At 46.9% G+C, this 26,509-nt stretch overlaps 1 pseudogene; it reads left to right on the top strand.

Annotated features, from left to right (window-relative positions):
• Positions 1-5,579: 5,579 nt before the first annotated feature.
• Positions 5,580-7,034, top strand: LOC109770326 (1-aminocyclopropane-1-carboxylate oxidase 1-like; annotated as a pseudogene).
• The last annotated feature ends 19,475 nt before the right edge of the window (positions 7,035-26,509 follow it).

Raw genomic sequence — 26,509 nt, 5'->3', positions numbered from 1 at the left:
TCGAATAGATAAACTTCCCTGCAGGGGTGCACCACATAACCCAACACGCTCGATCCCATTTGGCCAGACACACTTTTCTGGGTCATGCCCGGCCTCGTAAGATCAACGCGTCGCAGCCCCACCTAAGCACAACAGAGGGGTCAGCACGCCGGTCTAACCCTATGTGCGCAGGGGTCTGGGCCCATCGCCCTATGCACACCTGCACGTTGCGTACGCGGCCGGAAGCAGACCTAGCCTAGTGGCGTTCCAGTCCAATCCGGCGCGCGCCACTCAGTCGCTGACGTCAAGAAGGCTTCGGCTGATACCACGACGCCGGGATACCCATAACTACTCCCGCGTAGATGGTTAGTGCGTATAGACCAAATGGCCAGACTCAGATCAAATACCAAGATCTCGTTAAGCGTGTTAAGTACCCGCGAACGCCGACCAGGGCCAGGCCCACCTCTCACCTAGGCGGTCTCAACCTGCCCTGTCGCTCCGCCACAAAGATCCACTTGCGGGTACTCCTACGAGCCGACCCGACTTTAGTCATCACATGTGTCATGTATATAGTATATAAGTATATACCCGTGATCACCGCCCAGGTGATCATGGCCCGATAGTATAGCACAGCAGACGGACAAGAATGTAGGGCCACTGATGGAAATCTAGCATCCTATACTAAGCATGTAGGATTGCAGGTAAAGGTATCAACAGTAGTAGCAAGGATGGGCTATGCATCAGGATAGGATATCGAAAAGCAGTAACATGCTACACTACTCTAATGCAAGTAGTAGAGAGTAGAGTAGGCGATATCTGGTGATCAAGGGGGGGGGCTTGCCTGGTTGCTCTGGCAAGTAGGAGGGGTCGTCAACTCCGTAGTCGAACTGGGCAGCAGCAGTGTCGGTCTCGTAGTCTACCGGAGAGAAGAGGGGGGAAGAAACAGTAAATACAATGCAGTCATAAGCATGACTATGCGTGACATGACAATGAACAGTGCGAGGTGTGTCCTAACGCGACAGTAGGTGGTACCGGCGAAGGGGGGGGACATCCGGGAGGTATTCCCGATGTTTTGCGTTTTCGGACAGACGGACCGGAGGGGGAAAGTTGCTAGTTCGATAGGTTAGGGAGGTGTGGTGGACGAACGGACTGCTTATTCGGATTCGTCTCGTCGTTCTGAGCAACTTTCATATAGAAAACATTTTCATCCGAGTTACGGTTTAAAAGATATGAATTTTCAAAGATTATTTGAATTTCTGGAATTATTTGAATTTAGCAAAAATGAATTATGACGTCAGCATGAGGTAATGCTGACGTCAGCAGGTCAACAGGTCGGCTGACCAGTCAAACCAGACAGGTGGGTCCTACCTGTCATAGACAGTGGACTAATTAGAAGATTAAAATAACTAAAATTAGATTAATTAACTACTGGACCCCACCTGTCAGTGCCTAATTAGATTAATTAATTAGTTTTATTTCTAAAAACATTTTTTTTGTTAATTATGCGGCGGGGCCCGCATGTCAGTGGCTGGGCCTGCCCAGTCAGCAGTTGACTGGGTCAACCCAGTCAACTGGGACCCACGGGGCCCACTGGCAGTGGCACTGGGGTGGCCCCAGGCCAGCCACGTCGGCGGCCGGCGCCGGAGCGACGCCGGCGACCAAAACAGCGGCGGCCCCTCGCCGGAGTTGGCCGGAATCGCGCTACGGGGCTCGGGGAGGAGCGGGGCTAGGCTCATTCGAAGGAGCTCGCAGCGCCGCATCCAGTGGTGGCCGTAGCTTCGCCGGACTTGGCCGGAATCGGCGCCGGCGAGCGGCGGAGGCGGCGGCGCGCACGGGTGCCCGACGGAAACGGGGCTACGGCGTGCTATCGAGCAAGCGGAGGGGCTGGGGAGCATCTACGTGCGGTGGGGAGTGCAACGGGCTTGAGCCCGTGACCAAACGGTCACCGGAGCCTTGCCGGCGGCGAGCTCCGCGGCGCTGTGTTCGGGCGCGCGGGGGGGGGGGGGGCAACTAGGGGGCGCGCGAGAGCGAAAGGACAGGGGAGGAGGGGGAGAAGCTCACCGCGCGGCACACGGAGGCCCGTGGGTGGCTTAGTAGCAGCAGCAGTCGCCGGAGTCGAAGAAGACGGCGGCGACCCGAGGAAGAAGGCGACGGCGTTGGGGGCCGATGTAGGGGGTCCCGGCTCGAGCAGGTGGTCGGGAAGGACGGGCTCGACGCGGCGGAGCTCGGGGACACGTCGGGGAGGGGAACGGGGCTCGGTGCCGCGTGAACGACGGAGAACGGCGGCGACCGCGTCGGGCGTGGGGAAGGAGGGAGCGGCGTGGATCGGGGGGGGAAGGGAGAGGCGCAGAGGCCGAGAGGTGAGCGGGGGGGCGAGTGGGAGAGGGGCCCGAGGAGGCGGGGGGCGCTGGCGTCCTTATCCTCCCCGTCGCCGGCGAGGGGGTGCGGCGGGGACCTGCCCTGTTCCGACCCCGGTCGGGGGAACAGGGAAGGGGAGGGCGAGTGGGAGAGGTGGGCTAGGCCGGCTGGGCCGGGGGTCGGCCCAATTGGGCCAGGGGTCCAGTGGGGGGCCCTTCTCCTTCTTTTTTTTTGTTTGTTTGTTCTGTGCTCTTTTGTATTTTCTTTTTATTTGTTTATTTTCTTTTCTGTTTTATTTCATTTAAAAGTATTTAGACATTTTATAAAAATGTGTTTTCTCCACAATAATTATCAGTGCAATTTCTGGCATGGCCCGAACATTTTTGTTTAAATTTTTGAAAACTTTTATTTTCCATTTTAAATTTAATTGAAGTTTGAATTAGGAGTTTGAAAAGAAATGATTCAAATGTGATTAAGCCCTGGTTAGCAACATGATTAGCTTAATCACAGAGAGTTACTGTAGCATGATTCTCGGGGTGTTACATCGTGCCTCCATGGATCATTTTTTTGAGCGGGAGGAGGATATTGCGTGAGGGTGACAAGTGGCGGCGAACATCGGCGAGCCCGGCGTGCGGCGATGCTTCGGACTCGGTCGCCTCGCGTGGGATTATGGCGGGGGGTCGATAGCGCCGCAGCCTCCTGTCGCTGATGTGCGGCGCTCGCTGAAGAAGGACAAAGCGGGGGGAGGCATATCCAATGGCTAGCAATCATTGCATCGCTAGGAATCCTATGGGCCTAGGTGGACCGGCCGAATCGTTCCGCCGGTGCGCCGGTGCAGAGTAGCGCCCGTCGTGTATGCATGCGCACCCGTGGCCCGCATGTCGTCCATGTAAAACAGCTGGACCATTGCATGCCGTAGGGCAGCCCCTTCTTCTTCTTTTTTTTGAGGGAAAGGGCGGCCCCTTCTATTTATTTTATTTTTTAGGGAAAGGGCAGCCCCTTCTATTTATTTTATGAGGTTTTATTATTTAGGGAAAGGGCAGCCCCATCTATCCTTTGCGGGAGGAGGGAAGCCAAGATACTAGATACGTCCAACTGCAAGGGCATGTTTGTAGTTCTAGATCGATAATTTAACTAGCTAAATATGTGTTATAGTTTTTCGACGAAGGGTGGATTTTATTGACTCCGAATGAAGCATCAAGTGTAAACAAACACAATGGGTACACATCCAGCCTCCGCATAGGTAGGATGCACACAGTCAATACAAACGCGCACACACAAATAAACACGCGGCAAATACATGTTATATGTGACAAAATATATGTTTAGAAACCACATTTGTATATGAATCCAAAAAAAAGATTTTCGTAAATTAAAAAAATGCTTTTCATGACGAATAAGACATAGTGTTTGGTTTAGTAAAATTGATGACCTAAAACTGCACGCGAGGAAGATTACGCAGCGCTGGTTGGCTAATTTCATGGGTCTGTCTTCTCTCAGGGGAGTTAATAAGAGTCTTGGCCGCAACGCTGTTGTTCTCCCGACTGAAATACCAGTCCGGAGGGAGTAGCTAACTGTTGGCTTGCAAATTTGATTACAGACCAAACACATTCCCACGAGAGGTGCCCGAGTCATGTCATGATGTGCTCGTGATAGAACTCGATCCTTCTTTTTCCCTGCCTCCATCGGATGGTCTCTCGAACTGCTGGAGATAAGTTTTAGGACAATGCCATGGGTCCTGGTGACTGGAGAAAGGGACTTTTACCCGGCCCCTACCATGAGGGACAAACGAGATAAGAAAGGTTACACTAGGGAGAAGGGAGAGGGGTGGACACGCTGATCATAGCGGAGATCAGACCAGGGATGACGAAGAGGTTAGATCGACCTGTCCATCCATGGGTCGATCTGGGACATGGCCGGGGTCTGGTAGTCCAGCTGCAAAGCACCATGCAGCATGATGCGTACAGGAGTGCTGTGCTCCCATTCCCGCTTTGTGTCGACCGGCACACAGGAGTCTGGACAATAAGTGATCTACATGCCAGTTAGCTACTGCTCCTGGCTGTTGCTGAGTAGGACATCCGGTAAGCGCTCGAAGTTACTAGGCTCTAGCTGCTTATCCATCCATGGATAGATCGAGTTACGTGCCATGTTTCAGCAGAATCGACCGGTGTCCCCGGAAAGCAGCAGTCAAAGTGATCGATGTAAAGTTGGAGGAGTGCCATATATTTGTTGACAGCAGAACTCCACTACATGTGGCCTGGCTCAGGTCAGGTGTACTATGCCTAATCTCTGTCATTATCAGCCTGTAAAGTGAGAGACAACTCCATCCGTACTTCATAGAGCTCATCAACACTACTTAGGTTAGCTACTACATACTGCTCCGTCTCCATCAGGTGTAGGCCTAATCTCAGTCATTGTCCACATGTAAAGTAAGGGACAACTCCATCCGTACGTCACAGAGTTCACCAACACTACTCGTCCAGTTAGGTTAGGTATTTACAGAATCAGTCTTGCTAAATCTCGGTCGACTAAGACTTAGTTATGTCTGAGTCGATATTCGTTTGATCTTTCATAGAGATCTGTGCAATTTTATCTTTTTAGTTTTCCTTTTTCTTCTTATATGCTACTCCCTCCGTCCATGGATACTTGGTGCCAAAAACACTCTTATATTATGGGACGGAGGGAGTATGTCACTTGACTGATACTTGGTTATGTCTCAGTCGGCTGAGACCTAGCCACACCCTTAAAGCAGGTACAATAGGATGATATACACGGGCTGTAAGACTTTAAATATTATATTTTTAATGAGTTGGCGGAGAGTGAAAAGGAGAGAGAAGAGAAGCGGACTACTCACTAACAGCCGGCTGTAGCACGTGCTCCTAGACATTTTGTGAGAAAGGGAGGTGGGCCATGTATCAACAAAGCAGTACAAATTTATATGCATTTTTTGTACTTGCCGGTTATAAGACTGATTATAGATGACATGGCAAGATCATAATAGCCAACAGCTGGCTATACTATTAACCATGCTCTTATAGAATATGCCAACGTAGACCATGAGCCTATCATGATAGAGCTAGCTAGCAGGACTACTTATCATATACTGCCGCGTCTCCATCAGGGCATATTGATTAGCAAGAAGCGATATTCTTGGAGACAACTTGGTTAGAGTATGTGTGTCGATCCGCCGGTAAGCTACACGCTGTTGCGGCGCGCACGCTGCTATGTAACTGGAGCATATAAGCTGTGTCGTAATCTCGTAGTATGTCCCCGGCCAGGTCATAGCCTTCTCTCGCGCGCCTATAAAATTGGGCGCTCCCGCCGGCCCCAGAGCGCACACACACTCTCTGCTTCAGCTTACCAGCAGAACAACACATACAGATAGGGAGAGTGAGATAGAAAGACGGAGAGAGATATCAGATCGAGAGCAATGGGAATTCCTGCTAATGCTACTGCTTCGTTCAGCTTCCCGGTGATCAACATGGAGAAGCTTGAGACCCAGGAGAGGGGCGCCGCCATGGGGGTCATCGGCGACGCCTGCGAGAACTGGGGCTTCTTCGAGGTGCCACTGCCTCCCACACACATAGAATTCTCTTATAGCAGAGTGATTTATGAACGTAGTGCTTGATGATTCTTGATATACTCGTATATGTTTGCAGCTGCTGAACCATGGCATCTCGCACGAGCTGCTGGACGAGGTGGAGCGGGCGAGCAAGGCCCACTACGCGGCGTGCCGGGAGGAGCAGTTCAAGGAGTTCGCGGCGAAGACGCTGGAGGCCGGCGAGAAGGGCGCCGACGTGAAGGACGTGGACTGGGAGAGCACCTTCTTCGTCCGCCACCTCCCTGCCCGACCTCGACCACCACTACAGGTATACGAACTTAAGCGATTGGAATGGAATCATCTTTTTAGCAAGTGACACTTTGCCTTTTCCGTGTCGTCGTTGCAGGCAAGTGATGAAGGAATTCGCGGCGGAGATCGAGAAGCTGGCGGAGAAGGTGCTGGACCTGCTGTGCGAGAACCTGGGTCTGGAGCTGGGCTACCTGAAGCAGGCCTTCGCCGGTTCCTGGGGCCCGACGTTCGGCACCAAGGTCAGCAGCTACCCGCCGTGCCCGCGGCCGGACATGGTGGACGGCCTACGCGCGCACACCGACGCCGGCGGCGTCATCATGCTTTTCCAGGACGATCAGGTCAGCGGGCTCCAGCTGCTCAAGGACGGAGCATGGGTCGACGTGCCGCCCATGCGCCACGCCATAGTCGTCAACATCGGCGACCAGCTGGAGGTGATCACCAATGGGCGGTACAAGAGCGTGATGCACCGCGTGCTCACCCGACCCGACGGCAACCGCATGTCCATCGCCTCATTCTACAACCCCGGCGCCGACGCCGTCATCTTCCCGGCCACGGCGCTCGTCGAGGAGCCGTCGGAGGAGGCGGAGCGTGCCGGGAGCGCCGTGTACCCGAGGTTCGTGTTCGAGGACTACATGAACCTGTACATGCGCCACAAGTTCGAGGCCAAGGAGCCGCGCTTCGAGGCCATGAAGGCGGACGCCGCGCCCATCGCCACCGCGTGACAAGTACATATGCCCGTACGTGCCAGGATAATTTGCTGTGGTGTACCGTAGATAATTTGCGCATGCTTTTGTGTGTGTATTGTTCTCGCTGTTGGAATCGCCGTGCATGCCGTGATGCTTGTGTGTGTTACCGTACGTGTGAGTGAAGTTTCTTTCTTTCTTTTGAATTGTATACGTGTGACGTGTGAGGTTAAGTGATGTATGTAGTACGTAGTACTTGTGTACTACGGTATCAATGGCTTTTTTTTGCGAATATATGGTATCAATGGCTTAACTGCTTAATGATGTTTTGGAAGCTGAAATTCTTGCAAACATTGAGGGTGTTTCTTTGGCTCTAATCTACCTATTGATGGAGTGATTGTTTGGAGGCTGTAGGTTTTTTTTTTTTGCGGGTGTCTAGAGGCTGTAGTTATGATTAAAGATATTTCCTGGGTATTCACAATTTGGACAAAAATGTTGCTGCCCTTCACATCCGTTGTTTGTGGACTGCTTGGTCAGATCCGATAAAGCCAGGAGTCATTTTGGGGAACCCTTTACAATAACAATAATGTTAAACATATAAAGAGCTACACGCAATTACACGCTGATTTTTTCCTCTACTAACCAATCACAAACTTGCCCCCCCCCCCCCCCCCCCCCGATTTTCAGGGGGGTGGGCCGCCTCCCCACCTATTGACCAATCAAATTAATCCTCTTCGTAAAACCTTGTAACTTGTTTGTACGTGTAGCATTACTCTTACAATAATAAGGATAAAGATATTTCCGTGGCTGCCACCCAGGATTTGGTTGGGGACGGTCTTCGGGCCTCATTCTGAGAATCTGCTTGGCTGGAATACATCACGCCAAATATTTTCGATCTTTCTAAAGGAAGAAAAGAAGAAATTGCTCCTCCCAGAAGGCCTTGCACAACATTTTTTTGGATTTCCCAAGTGCATATTGGTGGGAACCTCACTGTTAACCATCTATTTGAGCTCGTCAACCATGGGGGAAGCTATCATACGGCCACCTCAAGCTCGACGTGGCTAATACAATTTCATGGAAGCTCACAATGATGACCAATATTCTGCGGCGTCGCCTTATAGCGCCCGATTCCTTAGGCTGGTGGACACGGATATGCCCCTGTTGGTGTGCAAGAACTGGGCTCCCCCAGAAGTGCAAATTATTTGCTTGGCTGCAGTGGCGGAGCATGACACAAATTAAGGGGGCCGGGGTGCAAAATTTAAACCAATAGCAAAATGTCCTTGAAAATAGGTCTGACTCATACAAATTTACATGTCAAACGAATATATCTTGCTCCTTGCGTCCTACAAGTTCGGCCCATTTGTGATCGTGGATTGGTCACTTTAGCAGTGGTGCGCAAAAGCACAAGATATTCCGTGTGCAGATGTAGCAACTGGCGTCTCGGCCAGGCAGCGATTGACAATCCAAGCCGTGAACGGGGAGAAATAAAAGTGGGAATTGAGAGGATGATCTAGAAATCAAATCGCCAAGGATGTGGGCACACTAGTAGAAAACGGACCATTTGTCCCGGCTCCAGAGGCCCAATTTTCCCGGTTCCAGAGGCCCATTAGCCCCGGTTCCGGAACCGGGACTAAAGGGTTGGGACTAAAGGTTCGCTTACGAACCGGGACAAATGGTGCTCCATGGGGCCGCTGCGGCGAGCCCAGGCAGGAGGTCCTTTAGTCCCGGTTGGTAACACCAACCGGGACCAAATGGCATCCACGTGTCAGCAGCTCAGGAGCTGGGTTTTTTGTTTTTTTTGAAGAGGAGGGGGGGGGGGGGTTAGGGGGTTTTGGAGGGTTAATTTAGGGGTTTCATATATTGTGTTAGCTAGCTAATGGAGAGAAGTGACCTCTCTTATCTCCGTGCTTGGTCGACGCTAGCTACCATACGTATAGAGAGAACTTGACACGCTAGCTAGTAAGCAAATGAGGAACCATTAAATACACAAGATCATCATGAACATATACAGAGAGAAGTGATCGACCTCTCTTTCTCCGAGAGATTGGACGAACAACAAGTTTCCATATATCTATCTGACGCTACTTGCTACATATATACAATATAAGATCTCTTACAATCCCTAACATCTTATGTCTATATCAATTTCCACATGGTATTCTCCGGCTTTATTGATGACATGGTCAAGAAAGAATCCCGCCAATTCCTCTTGAATTTCTCATATGCGATCTTGTGGTAGGAGTTCATCCCGCATCTGCCAGATCTAAATTGAAGAAGAGGGTCAATACATGTATGTGAATGAAACTCAACACAAATGATGGTAATAAAATAAAATTGTGAATATTTTTGCTTACGCACTTCATATTGTTTTTTAGAGTAGCCCCGCTCACAGGTCATGTGGCGGATGAACTTGCAAACGTAGTATCCACAAAAATCATTCCCGCCTTCCTGCCACAACCACTTTACAAGAAACAGAGGTCAATCAAACTGATAAGCAAGCATTATAAATGGTATTGATGAAACTAGCTAGAATCAATGGGAGATGCGCGGAACTAGCTAGTAGTACTTACTTTCGGGTACGTAAATCGCAGCTCGCTCGGCAGTCCCGGAGTAATTACGGTGAACTCTTTCCAAACCCTGTCAGACAAAGAAAATAATTACTTGATATCAGGAAATGAACAAAGTTGCCGATATGGTGCGATAATGACCGATTGAACTTACTTCTAGAACATTTCAGTCATGTCCGCATACTCCCGGGGATCTTTTCGTCTCGAGTCTAAAACGGTTACTACTCCCTGCTCAAGCTTAATCTCTAGGAGAATATAGTGGAAGTTGCGCGCGCCTGCATAACTCATCAATTACATTACTATAACCTCAAGTAATAAGGGAAACCGAATAATGCATAAGACAGTAACACTCACTTGAAGTTGTAAGGAACGAGTATTTTATCTTTGTTTTGATTTTTGAGCAACGATTGTAGCAAGTTGTCCTCGGTTTCTATGACATTGTGTGTAACCGTCCATTCATGTATGATATTTGGGTTAATGAAACCAATGTTCCAGATTTCTGCTTTTCTGCATTCGGCGATCTTCAATCTGCATAATATAGTGAGGATAATTATATATACAAATGCAATGATCGACCTGAGCTATATATAGAGACTTAATTACAGAAGTAGTACTTACAGACAGTAGCAAGTCACGAGTGTTTTGTCGATGGCCTTTTGATTGTATAACTGGAATAACTCGTCAAATTCAACAGAGAACAAACCAGTTCCAATGAGGTCGTGCTCCTCTTTAATTCTCATCGTCAAAACATCCTTCCCACACTCGCTGCAGGTTTTCATGCACCATTGATGGAATCTTCGCATCATCGTTGTTAGAGGAGGACTTCCATCTTTGACGAGAGGCTTCCCGTACTGGTACCTGAATTCGTCCACCTCCATTGTTTTAGACACCACATCATCACCCAGGTAATCAGCAGGATTGGTACTGGGCACCATCCCCGGCAGATTAGCGACGGTATCGCTAGACACCTTGAGCGGGGGGCACGATTGGTTCTCCTGTTCGCCGAGTTGGGGAATTTTTTCCCCGCTTCTTCGTTCTGCTAACCTTCTATCACTGGAAGTAGTTCCCGACCGCCGCGCATCTTGATATGTCCTTTCAAGAGCGCGGACATAGTTGGAATCCGGCGGAGGCGGTGGTGGTCGCTTCAGGGCATCGAGAGTGTGCTTCGCTTTCACCGGATCTATCCTCTCCTTCGGAGGTGGAGGTTTCTTTGCAAAATGGTCCCTCACTTGGGCACGACAGATGTCCTCGTTTTCCTTCTCGGTCCTCTCATATGGTAACTTTTCCAGAGGCTTGAGAGATGGACTGTATCTGAATTTCCTCCCGCCTCTGCTTGTACTGCTAGCCGTCGGAGCGGCGGCATCTCTCTTCCGCTGTTGCTTACGAGGCGGAGTGCTCCAAAGCGCCGAAGGAGCCGGAGCGGCGCGTCTGTCTTTCGCCATTACTGACAAGGCGGAGGAGGAGGCGGACTGCTCGGGCGCGCCGGAGGAGGCGGAGTGTCCTGACTCGTCGGAGGAGGAGGGGGCGGAGGCGTCCAGTTTGGAAGCTTGATGTACGCCTTCCGCCATAGACATGGAGTCTTCAGAGCAAGACCCAGCTGAATCTCCCCTTCACCTGTAGGGTGGTCAAGCTCGAGCTCCTCAAATCCCTCCATTACTTCATCCACCATCACAACAGCATGGCCATGTGGAATCGAACGGCAGTGAAAAGTTCCGTCGGGTTGAGGAGGTGCAACAGAGCCGACAGCCGCCTTCAAGGTGAGGTTCTGGCATTTCGTCATAAGCTGGCAATGTTGAGTCTCCGTGATAGCATCCATGGGGTAGCTAATAGCCGTGAAGTCAGGATGCTGAATGAGCTGCGTGGAAGCCACGCTGCTTCTCTGCTGAGATGGCGGGGTAGCTTCGTGCCGCTGAGATGGAGCTCCGGCCGCTCGCTGGCTCTCAACTTGTTCCTCTAGCTTTTGTACTCTTGCATTGAGCTTCTGCATTTCGCTCAGCTCCTGATTCCTCTTCCTCTCCCGGGTTTTGTAACCGCCTGTGCCGGGAAACCCAACCTTCCACGCAATGGAGCGTGGCGTGCCTCGTGTTCGTCCAGGGTGCTCAGGATTCCCGAGGGCCTTAGTCAGCTCGTCCTTCTCTCTGTCGGGAATGAACGTCCCGTCCTGCGCTGCGGCGATATACTTCTGAAGCTTCTTGACAGGCATTGCAAGTTGCTCGTCCGTCCAAACGCACTTCCCTGTTTCAGGGTCCAAAGTTCCCCCAACCCCGAAGAACCAAGTCCTTGAACGGTCTGGCCAGTTCAATGTCTCTGGTTCGACCCCTTTAGCAATCAGGTCATTCTCAGCTTTGTCCCACAACGGCCGGGCTTTGAGGTAGCTGAAGAAAATATGCCCTAGAGGCAATAATAAAGTTGTTATTTATATTTCCTTATATCATGATAAATGTTTATTATTCATCCTAGAATTGTATTAACCGGATACTTAGTACATGTGTGAATACATAGACAAACAGAGTGTCACTAGTATGCCTCTACTTGACTAGCTCGTTGATCAAAGATGGTTAAGTTTCCTAGTCATTGACATGAGTTGTCATTTGATGAACGGGATCACATCATTAGAGAATGATGTGATTGACATGACCCATCCGTTAGCTTAGCACTATGATCGTTTAGTTTGTTGATATTGCTTTCTTCATAACTTATACATGTTCCTATGACTATGAGATTATGCAACTCCCGAATACTGGAGGAACACTTAGTGTGCTATCAAACGTCACAACGTAATTGGGTGATTATAAAGATGCTCTACAGGTGTCTCTGATGGTGTTTGTTGGGTTGGCATAGATCGAGATTAGGATTTGTCACTCCGTGTTTCGGAGAGGTATCCCTGGGCCCTCTCGGTAATGCACATCACTATAAGCCTTGCAAGCAATGTGACTAATGAGTAAGTCACGGGATGATCCATTACGGAACGAGTAAAGAGACTTGCCGGTAACGAGATTGAACTAGGTATTGAGATACCGATGATCGAATCTCGGGCAAGTAACATACCGATGACAAAGGGAACAACGTATGTTGTTATGCGGTTTGACTGATAAAGATCTTTGTAGAATATGTAGGAGCCAATATGAGCATCCAGGTTCAGCTATTGGTTATTGACCGGAGAAGTGTCTCGGTCATGTCTACATAGTTCTCGAATCCGTAGGGTCCGCACGCTTAACGTTCGATGACGGTCGATATTATGAGTTTATGTGTTTTGATGTATCGAAGGTAGTTCAGAGTCCAGGATGTGATCACGGACATGATGAGGAGTCTCGAAATGGTCGAGACATAAAGATTGATATATTGGACGACTATATTCGGACACCGGAAATGTTCCGGAGAAGTTTCGGATAAAACCGGAGTGCCGGAGGGTTACCGAAACCCCCCGGGGGAACTAATGGGCCACATGGGCCTTAGTGAAGAGAGAGAGGGGCGGCTAGGGTAGGCCGCATGCCCCCTCCCCGTTGGGTCCAAATTGGACTAGGGAAGGGGGGCGGCGCCCGCCTTTCCTTCTCCCTCTCTCCCTCTCCTTCCTTCCCCCTCTCTTCCCTTGTTGGAAACCTACTAGGAATAGGATTCCTAGTAGGAATCCTACTTGGGGCGCGCCCTATGAGGTCCGGCCGGCCTCCCCCTTGCTCCTTTATATACGGGGCAGGGGGCACCCTAGAACACACAAGTTGATTGTTTAGCCGTGTGCGGTGCCCCCCTCCACAGATTTCCACCTCGGTCATATCGTTATAGTGCTTAGGCGAAGCCCTGCGTCGGTAACTTCATCACGCCGTCGTGCTGACGAAACTCTCCCTCGACCTCAGCTGGATCTAGAGTTCGTTGGACGTCATCGAGCTGAACGTGTGCAGATCTCGGAGGTACCATATTTTCGGTGCTAGGATCGGTCGGATCGTGAAGACGTACGACTACATCAACCGCGTTGTCATAACGCTTCCGCTTTCGGTATACAAGGGTACGTAGACAACACTCTCCCCTCTCGTTGCTATGCATCACCTAGATAGATCTTGCGTGTTCGTAGGAATTTTTTTGAAATTACTGCGTTCCCCAACAGTGGCATCCGAGCCAGGTCTATGAGTAGATGTTATATGCACGAGTAGAACACAAAGAGTTGTGGGCGATAATAGTCATACTGCTTATCAGCATGTCATACTTTGATTCGGCGGTATTGTTGGATAAAGCGGCCCAGACCGACATTACGCGTACGCTTACGCGAGACTGGTTCTACCGACGTGCTTCGCACACAGGTGGCTAGTGGGTGTCTGTTTCTCCAACTTTAGTTGAATCGAGTGTGGCTACGCCGGTCCTTGTTGAAGGTTAAAACAGCACATTTGACAAAAAATCGTTGTGGTTTTTAATGCGTAGGTAAGAACGGTTCTTGCTAAGCCCGTAGCAGCCACGTAAAACTTGCAACAACAAAGTAGAGGACGTCTAACTTGTTTTTGCAGGGCATGTTGTGATGTGATATGGTCAAGACGTGATGATATATAAATTGTTGTATGAGATGATCATGTTTTGTAAAAGTTATCGGCAACTGGCAGGAGCCTTATGGTGTCGCTTTATTGTATGAAATGCAATCGCCATGTAATTGCTTTACTTTATCACTAAGCGGTAGCGATAGTCGTGATAGCAATAGTTGGCGAGACGACAACGATGCTTCGATGGAGATCATGGTGTCAAGCCGGTGACAATGGTGATCATGATGGTGCTTTGGAGATGGAGATCAAAGGCACAAGATGCTGATGGCCATATCATATCACTTATATTGATTGCATGTGATGTTTATCCTTTATGCATCTTATTTTGCTTAGTTCGGCAGTAGCATTATAAGATGATCTCTCACTAAATTTCATGGTATAAGTGTTCTCCCTGAGTATGCACCGTTGCGACAGTTCGTCGTGCCGAGACACCATGTGATCATCGGGTGTGATAAGCTCTACATTCACATACAACGGGTGCAAGCCAGTTTTGCACACGCAGAATACTCGGGTTAAACTTGACGAGCCTAGCAATATGCAGATATGGTCTCGGAACACTGAGACCGAAAGGTCGAGCGTGAATCATATAGTAGATATGATCAACATAGTGATGTTCACCATTGAAAACTACTCCATCTCATGTGATGATCGGACATGGTTTAGTTGATTTGGATCACGTGATCACTTAGATGATTAGAGGGATGTCTATCTAAGTGGGAGTTCTTAAGTAATATGATTAATTGAACTGTAATTTATTATGAACTTAGTACCTGATAGTATTTTGCATGTCTATGTTGTTGTAGATAAATGGCCCGTGCTACTATTCCATTGAATTTTAATGCGTTCCTAGAGAAAGCTAAGTTGAAAGATGATGGTAGCAGCTACACGGACTGGGTCCGTAACTTGAGGATTATCCTCATTGCTGCACAGAAGGATTACGTCCTGGAAGCACCACTAGGTGTACCACCCGCGCCAGCAACTGCAGACATTGTGAATGCCTGGCAGACGCATTTTGATGACTACTCGATAGTTCAGTGTGCCATGCTTTATGGCTTAGAACCGGGAATTCGACGACGTTTTGAACGTCATGGACAATATGAGATGTTCCGGGAGTTGAAGTTCATATTTCAAGCAAATGGCCGGATTGAGAGATATGAAGTCTCCAATATGTTCTACAGCTGCAAATGGAGGAGAATAGTTCTGTCAGTGAACATATACTCAGAATGTCTGGGTACCACAACCACTTGACTCAACTGGGAGTTAATCTTCCTGATGATAGTGTCATTGACAGAGTTCTTCAATCACTGCCACCAAGCTACAAAAGCTTCGTGATGAACTATAATATGCAAGGGATGGATAAGACAATTCCCGAGCTCTTCGCGATGCTAAAGGCTGCGGAGGTAGAAATCAAGAAGGAGCATCAAGTGTTGATGGTCAACAAGACCACCAGTTTCAAGAAGAAGGGCAAAGGGAAGAAGGGGAACTTCAAGACGAACGGCAAGCAAGTTGCTGCTCAAGTGAAGAAGCCCAAGTCTGGACCAAAGTCTGAGACTGAGTGCTTCTATTGCAAAGGGACTGGTCATTGGAAGCGGAACTGCCCCAAGTATTTGGCGGATAAGAAGGATGGCAAAGTGAAAGGTATATGTGATATACATCTTATTGATGTGTACTTAACTAATGCTCGCAGTAGCGCCTGGGTATTTGATACTGGTTCTGTTGCTCATATTTGCAACTCGAAACAGGGGCTACGGATTAAGCGAAGTTTGGCTAAGGACGAGGTGACGATGCGCGTGGGAAATGGTTCCAAAGTTGATGTGATCGCCGTCGGCACGCTACCTCTACATCTACCTTCGGGATTAGTTTTAGACCTGAATAATTGTTATTTGGTGCCAGCATTGAGCATGAACATTATATCTGGATCTTGTTTGATGCGAGACGGTTATTCATTTAATCGGAGAATAATGGTTGTTCTATTTATATGAGTAATATCTTTTATGGTCATGCACCCTTGATGAGTGGTCTATTTTTATTGAATCTCGATAGTAGTGATACACATATTCATAGTGTTGAAGCCAGAAGATATAAGTTTAATAATGATGGTGCAACTTATTTGTGGCACTGCCGTTTAGGTCATATTGGTGTAAAGCGCATGAAGAAACTCCATGCTGATGGGATTTTGGAATCACTTGATACTTGCGAATCATGCCTCATGGGCAAGATGACTAAAACTCCGTTCTCCAGAATAATGGAGCGAGCAACAGACTTGTTGGAAATAATACATACTGATGTATGTGGTCCGATGAGTGTTGATGCTCGCGGCGGGTATCGTTATTTTCTGACCTTCACAGATGATTTGAGCAGATATGGGTATATCTACTTGATGAAACATAAGTCTGAAACATTTGAAAAGTTCAAAGAATTTCAGAGTGAAGTGGAAAATCATCGTAACAAGAAAATAAAATTTCTACGATCTGATCGTGGAGGAGAATATTTGAGTTACGAGTTTGGTCTTCATTTGAAACAATGTGGAATAGTTTCAGAACTCACGCCACCTGGAACACTACAACGTAATGGTGTGTCCGAACGTCGTAACCGCACTTTATTAGATATGGTGCGATCTATGATGTCTCTTACTGATTTACTGCTATCGTTTTGGGGTTATGCTTTAGATACGATTGTATTCACGTTAAATAGGGCACCATCTAAATCCGTTGAGACGACACCTTATGAACTTTGGTTTGGCAAGAAACCCAAATTGTCGTTTTTGAAAGTTTGGGGTTGCGATGCTTATGTGAAAAAGCTTCAATCTGATAAGCTCGAACCCAGATCGGAGAAATGTGTCTTCGTAGGATACCCAAAGGAGACTGTTGGGTACACCTTCTATCACAGATCCGAAGGCAAGATATTCGTTGGTAAAAATGGATCCTTTCTAGAGAAGGAGTTTCTCTCGAAAGAAGTGAGTGGGAGGAAAGTAGAACTTGATGAGGTAATTGTACCTTCTCCCGAATTGGAAAGTAGTTCATCACAGAAATCAGTTCGAGTGATTCCTACACCAATTAGTGAGGAAGCTAATGATAGTGATCATGAAACTTCAGATCAAGTTACTACTGAACCTCGTAGGTCAACCAGAGTAAGATTCACACCAGAGTGGTACGGTAATCCTGTTCTTGACGTCATGTTACTAGACCATAACGAACCTACGAACTATGAGGAAGCGATGATGAGCCTAGATTCCGCAAAATGGCTTGAGGCCATGAAATCTGAGATGGGATCCATGTCTGAGAACAAAGTATGGACTTTGGTTGACTTGCTCGATGATCGGCAAGCCATCAAGAATAAATGGGTCTTCAAGAAGAAGACTGACGCTGACGGTAATGTTACTGTCTACAAAGCTCGACTTGTTGCGACAGGTTTTCAACAAGTTCAAAGAGTTGACTATGACAAGACTTTCTCGCCTGTAGCGATGCTTAAGTCTGTCCGAATCATGTTAGCAATTGCCGCATTTTATGATTATGAAATTTGGCAAATGGATGTCAAAACTGCATTCTTGAATGGGTTTCTGGAAGAAGAGTTGTATATGATGCAACCAGAAGGTTTTGTCGATCCAAAGGATGCTAACAAAGTGTGCAAGCTCCAGTGATCCATTTATGGACTGGTGCAAGCCTCTCGGAGTTGGAATAAACGTTTTGATAGTGTGATCAAAGCATATGGTTTTATACAGACTTTTGGAGAAGCCTGTATTTACAAGAAAGTGAGTAGGAGCTCTGTAGCATTTCTAATATTATATGTGGATGACATATTGTTGATTGGAAATGATATAGAATTTCTGGATAGCATAAAAGGATACTTGAATAAAAGTTTTTCAATGAAAGACCTCGGTGAAGCTGCTTATATATTGGGCATCAAGATCTATAGAGATAGATCAAGACACTTAATTGGACTTTCACAAAGCACATACCTTGATAAGATTTTGAAGAAGTTCAAAATGGACCAGTCAAAGAAAGGGTTCTTGTCTGTGTTACAAGGTGTGAAGTTGAGTGAGACTCAATGCCCGACTACTGCAGAAGATAGAGAGAAATGAAAGTCATTCCCTATGCTTCAACCATAGGTTCTATCATGTATGCAATGTTGTGTACCAGACTTGATGTGTGCCTTGCTATAAGTATAGTAGGGAGGTACCAAAGTAATCCAGGAGTGGATCACTGGACAGCGGTCAAGAACATCCTGAAATACCTGAAAAGGACTAAGGATATGTTTCTCGTTTATGGAGGTGACAAATAGCTCGTCGTAAATGGTTACGTCGATGCAAGCTTTGAGACTGATCCGGATGACTCTAAGTCACAAACCGGATACGTGTTTATATTGAATGGTGGAGCTCAGTTGGTGCAGTTCAAAGCAGAGCGTCGTGGCGGGATCTACGTGTGAAGCGGAATACATAGCTGCTTTGGAAGCAGCAAATGAAGGAGTCTAGATGAAGGAGTTCATATCCGATCTAGGTGTCATACCTAGTGCATCGGGTCCAATGAAAATCTTTTGTGACAATACTGGAGCAATTGCCTTGGCGAAGGAATCCAGATTTCACAAGAGAACCTAACACATGAAGAGACGCTTCAATTCCATCCGTCATCAAGTGTCGGAAGGGGACATACAATTTGCAAGATACATACGGATCTGAATGTTGCAGACCCATTAACTAAGCCTCTCTCACGAGCAAAACATGATCAGCACCAAGACTCCATGGGTGTTAGAATCATTAAAATGTAATCTAGATTATTGACTCTAGTGCAAGTGGGAGACTGAAGGAAATATGCCCTAGAGGCAATAATAAAGTTGTTATTTATATTTCCTTATATCATGATAAATGTTTATTATTCATGCTAGAATTGTATTAACCGGAAACTTAGTACATGTGTGAATACATAGACAAACAGAGTGTCACTAGTATGCCTCTACTTGACTAGCTCGTTGATCAAAGATGGTTAAGTTTCCTAGCCATTGACATGAGTTGTCATTTGATGAATGGGATCACATCATTAGAGAATGATGTGATTGACATGACCCATCCGTTAGCTTAGCACTATGATCGTTTAGTTTGTTGCTATTGCTTTCTTCATAACTTATACATGTTCCTATGACTATGAGATTATGCAACTCCCGGATACCGGAGGAACACTTAGTGTGCTATCAAACGTCACAACGTAACTGGGTGATTATAAAGATGCTCTACAGGTGTCTCCGATGGTGTTTGTTGGGTTGGCATAGATCAAAATTAGGATTTGTCACTCCGTGTTTCGGAGAGGTATCTCTGGGCCCTCTCGGAATGCACATCACTATAAGCCTTGCAAGCAATGTGACTAATGAGTTAGTCACGGGATGATGCATTACGGAACATGTAAAGAGACTTGCCGGTAATGAGATTGAACTAGGTATATAGATACCGACGATCGAATCCCGGGCAAGTAACATACCGATGACAAAGGGAACAACGTATGTTGTTATGCGGTTTGACCGATAAAGATCTTCGTAGAATATGTAGGAGCCAATATGAGCATCCAGGTTCAGCTATTGGTTATTGACCGGAGAAGTGTCTCGGTCATGTCTACATAGTTCTCGAATCCGTAGGGTCCGCACGCTTAACGTTCGATGACGGTCGATATTATGAGTTTATGTGTTTTGATGTACCGAAGGTAGTTCAGAGTCCAGGATGTGATCACGGACATGATGAGGAGTCTCGAAATGGTCGAGACATAAAGATTGATATATTGGACGACTATATTCGGACACCGGAAATGTTTCGGAGAAGTTTCGGATAAAACCGGAGTGTCGGAGGGTTACCGGACCCCCCGGGGGAACTAATGGGCCACATGGGCCTTAGTGTAGAGAGAGAGGGGCGGCTAGGGTAGGCCACGCTCCCCCTCCGCCTTGGGTCCGAATTGGACTAGGGAAGGGGGGGCGGCGCCCCCCTTTCCTTCTCCCTCTCTCCCTCTCCTTCCTTCCCCCTCTCTTCCCTTGTTGGAAACCTACTAGGAATAGGATTCCTAGTAGGAATCCTACTTGGGGCGCGCCCTATGAGGGCCGGCCGGCCTCCCCCTTGATCCTATACGGGGGTAGGGGGCACCCTAGAACACACAGGTTGATTGTTTAGCCGTGTGCAGTGCCCCCCTCCACAGATTTCCACCTCGATCATATCGTTGTAGTGCTTAGGCGAAGCCCTGCGTCGGTAACTTCATCAACACCGTCATCACGCCGTCGTGCTGACGAAACTCTCCCTCGACCTCAGCTGGATCTAGAGTTCATGGGACGTCACCGAGCTGAACGTGTGCAGATCGCGGAGGTAGCGTACGTTCGGTGCTAGGATCGGTCGGATCGTGAAGACGTACGACTACATCAACCACGTTGTCATAACGCTTCCGCTTTCGGTCTACGAGGGTACGTAGACAACACTCTCCCCTCTCATTGCTATGCATCATCTAGATAGATCTTGCGTGTTCGTAGGAATTTTTTTGAAATTACTACGTTCCCCAATAGTAGCCGCCTGACCCCGTGCGATGGTGATACAGCTTCTTTGCAGCATTTATCTTGTTTGTGTCTGACATCTTCTTACTCTTGTCCGATGTCTTGTAGGCCACAAATGCGGGCCAGTGATCTCTTATCTTCTCAAATCGGCTAGTGAATTCTGCAGTCTTCCCTTTGTCGGCAAACGTTGATTTCAACTCATTCTTCCACCTCCTGAATAAATCTGCCATCTTCTTAAGAGCACACGCCTTGACCAGTGGCTCTATAACTGGCTTATTCAGATCCTCCTCTGGCGGTAGGGTGAAATTTGCCTTCAGCGAGGTCCAAAGATCATCTTTCTGTCTATCGGTGACATAAGAAACTTGAGGGTCTTCGTTCTTAGGCTTATTCCATAGCTGGATGCTGATCGGGATGATGTCCCTAACAATTGCTCCGCACTGAGCAGAAAATGCTTCCTTGGTCCGCCTGGGTTCAATCGGTTGGCCATCGTCCGAGATTGCTGTGATCGTGAACCTTTCATCCTGGCGCAACCTTTTCTTCGGGCCTCGATCCGGAGGGCTATAGAAGAAGAAAGAAGAGTTAATATATGTACATACCAAAACAAGTAATGCATCAATTAGCTAGTCAGCACAGGCTTAATTAATATATATACTGTTGGGAACTGTATCATGCAATTTAAAAAAATTCCTACGATCACGCAAGATCTATCTAGGAGATGCATAGCAACAAGAGGGGGAGAGTGTGTCCGCGTACCCTCGTAGACCGAAAGCGGAAGCGTTAGGTTAACGTGGTTGATGTAGTCGAACGTCTTCACGATCCAACCGATCCAAGTACCGAACGTACGGCACCTCCGTGTTCAGCACACGTTCAGCTCGATGATGTCCCTCGAACTCTTGATCCAGTAGAGGGTCAGGGGAGAGTTCTGTCAGCACGACAGCGTGGCGACGGTGTTCGTGATGTGCTCTGTGCAGGGCTTCGCCTAAGCACTACGACGCTATGACCGGAGGAGTAAACTATGGAGGGGGGCACTGCACACGGCTAAGACAAATCTTGGTCTCCTTTGGGGTTCCCCCTGCCCACGTATATAAATGGGGGAGGAGGAGGCCGGCGGCCTAGGAGGGGCGTGCCAAAAGCGGGAGTCCTAGTTGGACTCCTAGTCCAAGTAGGATCCCCCCCACCTTTTCCTTCCAACGGAGGGGGAAAGAGGGAAGGAGACGAGAGAAAGAGGGAAAGGGGGGTCCGCGCCCCCTCCCCTTCCTATTCGGACTCCCCTTGGGGGGGGGGGGCGCGCCTCCCCCTTGTGGGCTGCCCCCTCTTCTCTCCCATGGCCCATGCGGCCCATGATTTCCCCTGGGGGGTTCCGGTAACACCTCGGTACTCCGATAAAATACCCGAATCACTCGGAACCATTCCGATGTCCGAATACAACCTTCCAATATATTAATCTTTACCTCTCGACCATTTCGAGACTCCTCGTCATGTCTGTGATCTCATATGGGACTCCGAACAAACTTTGATCACCAAAACACATAACTTATAATACAAATCGTCATCGAATGTTAAGCGTGCGGACCCTACGGGTTTGAGAACTATGTAGACATGACCAAGACACATCTCCGGTCAATAACCAATAGCGGAACCTGGATGCTCATATTGGCTCCTACATATTCTACGAAGATCTTTATCGGTCAAACCGCATAACAACATACGTTGTTCCCTTTGTCATCTGTATGTTACTTGCCCGAGATTCGATCGTCGGTATCATCATACCTAGTTCAATCTCGTTACCGGCAAGTCTCTTTACTCGTTCCTTAATGCATCATCCCGCAACTAACTCATTAGTCACATTGCTTGCAAGGCTTATAGTGATGTGCATTACCGAGAGGGCCCAGAGATACCTCTCCGATACACAGAGTGACAAATCCTAATCTCGATCTATGCCAACCCAACAAACACCTTCGGAGACACCTGTAGAGCATCTTTATAATCACCCAGTTACGTTTTGACGTTTGATAGCACACAAGGTGTTCCTCCGGTATTTGGGAGTTGCATAATCTCATAGTCAGAGGAACATGTATAAGTCATGAATAAAGCAATAGCAATAAAACTAAATGATCATTATGCTAAGCTAACGGATGGGTCTTGTCCATCACATCATTCTCTAATGATGTGATCCCGTTCATCAAATGACAACACATGTCTATGGTCAGGAAACACAACCATCTTTGATCAACGAGCTAGTCAAGTAGAGGCATACTAGGGACACTCTGTTTTGTCTATGTATTCACACATGTACTAAGTTTCCGGTTAATACAATTCTAGCATGAATAACAAACATTTATCATGATATAAGGAAATATAAATAACAACTTTATTATTGCCTCTAGGGCATATTTCCTTCAGTCTTCCACTTGCACTAGAGTCAATAATCTAGATTACATAGTAATGATTCTAACACCCATAGAGTCTTGGTGCTGATCATGTTTTGCTCGTGGAAGAGGCTTAGTCAACAGGTCTGCAACATTCAGATCCGTATGTATTTTGCAAATCTCTATGTCTCCCTCCTTGACTAGATCGCGGATGGAATTGAAGCGTCTCTTGATGTGTTTGGTTCTCTTGTGAAATCTGGATTCCTTCGCCAAGGCTATTGCTCCAGTATTGTCACAAAAGATTTTCATTGGACCCAATGCACTAGGTATTACATCAAGATCGTATATGAACTCCTTCACCCAGACTCCTTCATTTGCTACTTTTGAAGCAGCTATGTACTCCGCTTCACACGTACATCCCGCCACGACGCTCTGCTTGGAACTGCACCAACTAACAGCTCCTCCATTCAATATAAATAGGTATCCGGTTTGTGACTTAGAGTCATCTGGATCAGTGTCAAAGCTTGCATCGACGTAACCATTTATGACGAGCTCTTTGTCACCTCCATAAACGAGAAACATATCCTTAGTCCTTTTCAGGTATTTCAGGATGTTCTTGACCGCTGTCCAGTGATCCACTCCTGGATTACTTTGGTACCTCCCTACTATACTTATAGCAAGGCACACATCAGGTCTGGTACACAGCATTGCATACATGATAGAACCTATGGCTGAGGCATAGGGAATGACTTTCATTTTCTCTCTATCTTTTGCAGTGGTCGGGCATTGAGTCTGACTCAACTTCACACCTTGTAACACAGGCAAGAACCCTTTCTTTGACTGATCCAATTTGAACTTCTTCAAAACTTTATCAAGGTATGTGCTTTGTGAAAGTCCAATTAAGCGTCTTGATCTATCTCTATAGATCTTGATGCCCAATATATAAGCAGCTTCACCGAGGTCTTTCATAAAAAACTCTTATTCAAGTATCCTTTTATGCTATCCAGAAATTTTGTATCATTTCCAATCAACAATATGTCATCCACATATAATATTAGGAATGCTACAAAGCTCCCACTCACTTTCTTGTAAATACAGGCTTCTCCAAAAGTCTGTATAAAACCATATGATTTGATCACACTATTAAAGCGTATATTCCAACTACAAGAGGCTTGCACCAGTCCATAAATGGATCGCTGGAGCTTACACAGTTTGTTCGCACCTTTAGGATCGACAAAACCTTCTGGTTGACTCTTCTTTAAGATATCCATTAAGGAATGCAGTTTTGACATCCATTTACCAGATTTTATAATCATAAAGTGCGTCAATTGCTAACATGATTCGGACAGACTTAAGCATCGCTACGGGTGAGAAGGTCTCATCATAGTCAACTCCTTGATCTTTTCGAAAACCTTTCGCAACAAGTCGAGCTTTATAGACAGTAACATTATCGTCAGCGTCAGTCTTCTTCTTGAAGATCCATTTATTCTCTATGGCTTGCCGATCATCGGGCAAGTCAACCAAAGTCCACACTTTGTTCTCACACATGGATCCCTTCTCAGATTTCATGGCCTCAAGCCATTTCGTGGAATCTGGGCTCATCATCGCTTCCTCATAGTTCGTAGGTTCGTCATGGTCTAGTAACATGACTTCCAGAACAGGATTACCGTACCACTCTGGTGCGGAACATACTCTGGTTGACCTATGAGGTTCGGTAGTAACTTGATCCGAAGTTTCATGATCATCATCATTAACTTCCTCACTAATTGGTGTAGGAATCACTGGAACTGATTTCTGTGATGAACTATTTTCCAATTCGGGAGAAGGTACAATTACCTCATCAAGTTCTACTTTCCTCCCACTCACTTCTTTCGAGAGAAACTCCTTCTCTAGAAAGGATCCATTCTTAGCAACAAATATCTTGCCTTCGGATCTGTGATAGAAGGTGTACCCAACAGTCTCCTTTGGGTATCCTATGAAGACGCATTTCTCCGATTTGGGTTCGAGCTTATCAGGTTGAAGCTTTCTCACATAAGCATCACAGACCCAAACTTTGAGAAACGATAGCTTAGGTTTCTTGCCAAACCACGGCTCATATGGTGTCGTCTCAACGGATTTAGATGGTGCCCTATTTAACATGAATGCAGCCGTCTCTAAAGCATAACCCCAAAACGATAGTGGTAAATCGGTAAGAGACATCATAGTTCACACCATATCTAATAAAGTACGGTTACGTCGTTCAGACACACCATTACGCTGTGGTGTTCTAGGTGGCGTGAGTTGCGAAACTATTACACATTGTTTCAAATGAAGACCAAACTCATAACTCAAATATTCACCTCCACGATCAGATCATAGAAACTTTATTTTCTTGTTACGATGATTTTCCACTTCACTCTGAAATTCATTGAACTTTTCAAATGTTTCAGACTCATGTTTCATCAAGTAGATATACCCATATCTGCTCAAATCATCTGTGAAGGTCAGAAAATAACGATACCCGCCGCGAGCCTCAACACTCATCGGACCGCATACATCAGTATGTATTATTTCCAATAAGTCAGTTGCTCGCTCCATTGTTCCGGAGAACGGAGTCTTAGTCATCTTGCCCATGAGGCATGGTTCGCCAGCATCAAGTGATTCCAAAAGCCCATCAACATGGAGTTTCTTCGTGCGCTTTACACCAATATGACCTAAACGGCAGTGCCACAAATAAGTTGCACTATCATTATTAACTTTGAATCTTTTGGCTTCAATATTATGAATATGTGTATCACTACAATCGAGATTTAATAAAAATAGACTACTCATCAAGGGTGCATGACCATAAGAAATATTACTCAGATAAATAGAACAACCATTATTCTCCGATTTAAATGAATAACCGTCTCGCATCAAACAAGATCCAGATATAATGTTCATGCTCAACGCTGGCACCAAATAACAATTATTCAGGTCTAAAACTAATCCCAACGGTAGATGTAGAGGTAGTGTGCCGACGGCGATCACATCGAGTTTGGAACCATTTCCCACGCGCATCGTCACCTCGTCCTTAGCCAATCTTCATTTAATCCGTAGCCCCTGTTTCGAGTTGCAAATATGAGCAACAGAACTAGTATGAAATACCCAGGCGCTACTACAAACATTAGTAAGGTACACATCAATAACATATATATCAAATATACTTTCACTTTGCCATCCTTCTTATCCGCCAAATACTTGGGGCAGTTCCGCTTCCAGTGACCTGTCCCTTTGCAGTAGAAGCACTCAGTTTCAGGCTTAGGTCCAGACTTGGGCTTCTTCCCGGGAGCAACTTGCTTGCCGTTCTTCTTGAAATTCCCCTTCTTCCATTTTCCCTTTTTCTTGAAACTAGTGGTCTACTTAACCATCAACACTTGCTGCTCCTTCTTGATTTCTACCTCCACAGCCTTTAGCATCGCGAAGAGCTCGGGAATTGTCTTTTCCATCCCATGCATATTATAGTTCATCACGAAGCCTTTATAGCTTGGTGGCAGTGATTGAAGAACTCTGTCAATGACACTATCATCAAGAAGATTAACTCCCAGCTGAGTCAAGTGGTTATGGTACCCAGACATTCTGAGTATGTGTTCACTGACAGAACTATTCTCCTCCATCTTGTAGCTATAGAACTTGTTGGAGACTT

The sequence above is a fragment of the Aegilops tauschii genome, chromosome 6 (assembly GCF_002575655.3).
Source record: "Aegilops tauschii subsp. strangulata cultivar AL8/78 chromosome 6, Aet v6.0, whole genome shotgun sequence".
Taxonomy (NCBI): Eukaryota; Viridiplantae; Streptophyta; class Magnoliopsida; order Poales; family Poaceae; genus Aegilops; species Aegilops tauschii.
The sequence above is the reverse complement of the archived record's forward strand: the minus strand, read 5'-3'. Positions and strand labels throughout refer to the sequence as shown.